Genomic DNA, 1,758 nt, shown 5'->3' with positions numbered 1-1,758 from the left:
CCGGGTGCGGGGGGAGCCCGCTGGTGGGTGTCAGCTCAGTAGGTTAGTAGGTTCCTGGGTGCAGGTGGAGCCCGCTGGTGGGTGTCAGCTCAGTAGGTTAGTAGGTTCCTGGGTGCAGGTGGAGCCCGCTGGTGGGTGTCGGCTCAGTAGGTAGGTGGGTCCCTGGGTGCAGGGGAGCCTGCTGGTGGGTGTCGGCTCAGTAGGGAGATAGGTCCCTGGGTGCAGGGGAGCCCGCTGGTGGGTGTCGGCTCAGTAGGGAGGTAGGTCCCTGGGTGCAGGGGAGCCCGCTGGTGGGTGTCGGCTCAGTAGGTATATAGGTCCCTGGGTGCAGGTGGAGTCCGCTGGTGGGTGTCAGCTCAGTAGGTTCGTAGGTTCCTGGGTGCAGGTGGCGCCCGCTGGTGGGTGTCGGCTCAGTAGGTATATAGGTCCCTGGGTGCAGGTGGAGTCCGCTGGTGGGTGTCAGCTCAGTAGGTTCGTAGGTTCCTGGGTGCAGGTGGCGCCCGCTGGTGGGTGTCGGCTCAGTAGGTATATAGGTCCCTGGGTGCAGGTGGAGTCCGCTGGTGGGTGTCAGCTCAGTAGGTTCGTAGGTTCCTGGGTGCAGGTGGCGCCCGCTGGTGGGTGTCGGCTCAGTAGGGAGGTAGGTCCCTGGGTGCAGGGGAGCCCGCTGGTGGGTGTCGGCTGCCCACAGGATCCTTGCAGGATGGGGGGGCTTCAGCGAGCCCATGGGCACAGGGAGAGTAAGTGAGGGGCTGAGCCTTGGTGCAGATTGGGTACCGTGTTTGTTGTCTGCAGAAATGCTTGCATTTTGGGGCTCCTTCTTGACAGATTATCTCAAAAGACCTAGTTGCCATGTCAGATTCTGGCACCTGCTGGTCAGCCTGAAGTACAGGAGGCCGGCAGAGCAAGGGAGCTGCTCTCGGTCAATCTTCCATTTGGCCTTTGACCCTTGGAACCACTGTCAAATGACTGTCAGAAACGGGAGCAGGAGAGGGCCTGCGGTGTCAGTGGGACTCTCGGGGCCTCGTCCTCTTGTCCGCTCCGCGTGGCCAGGCCCCGCGGGGACGGGGTGTCCCGCTGTGTGTCGCAGGGAACCCGCGGCTCCCCAGCTGCCCCTGCGTCGGCGGCAGCAAGAGCACCAGGAGCTCGGGCCCGGGTCACCCGTTTGGGGTGAGCTCAGTTCCTCTCGTTCAGCGTCACCTAGCGTCACCGTTCAAGTACATTCACGCCGTGTGGCGCTGGGGCCCGATGCCGGGCGAGTCGCTCGGCCTCAGGGGTCCATGCAGTCTGTGAATGGCAGACCCGCTGGAGGAAGCATTTGGACAGGCTGTGGGTTTTGTTAAAGCCTCAGCGCGCTCTGAGCCCCAGTCGGGCCTTGACAGTGCCCGCGCCCTGCAGCCCGCTCTGGCCCGCGGGCCTCTTCTGCCCCCTCGTCCCTGGCCCCGGGCGCGTGGCCAGGTGCAGGTGCTGTCCTTCCTGATGCCGCGTGGGAGGCAGGCTCTGCTCCTCACGTCAGAGTCGCTGGTAACCAGAGCCCCGCGGGGCCCGCACAGGCGGGCGCTGCGCCCGTTCTGAGCATTTTCTTCTGTCTCGTCGCCCGGCTGCCCCGTGAAGCACAGCGGGCTGCAGAGCTGCTTTCGTGCTTCCTTCTCCCTCACGTGGGAGGTGCTGCTGTGAGGCGAGTGCACGGACCCCGTCCTTTCCCCCGGTCCTGGCCCAGCCCGCCCCCGTCCTCCCTCTGCCCACAGGGCCCTTCTGCCT

General features: G+C 65.2%; 1 protein-coding gene across 3 annotated transcripts in view; it reads left to right on the top strand.

The window, feature by feature from the left end:
- The window catches only part of CAMK2D (calcium/calmodulin-dependent protein kinase II delta), a 156,461-nt gene that overhangs the window by 119,076 nt on the left and 35,627 nt on the right, over window positions 1-1,758 (top strand). The gene's annotated exons all lie outside the window — the stretch shown is intronic.

Source organism: Myotis davidii, unplaced genomic scaffold (genome assembly GCF_000327345.1).
Source record: "Myotis davidii unplaced genomic scaffold, ASM32734v1 scaffold698, whole genome shotgun sequence".
NCBI lineage: Eukaryota > Metazoa > Chordata > Mammalia > Chiroptera > Vespertilionidae > Myotis > Myotis davidii.
The sequence above is the reverse complement of the archived record's forward strand: the minus strand, read 5'-3'. Positions and strand labels throughout refer to the sequence as shown.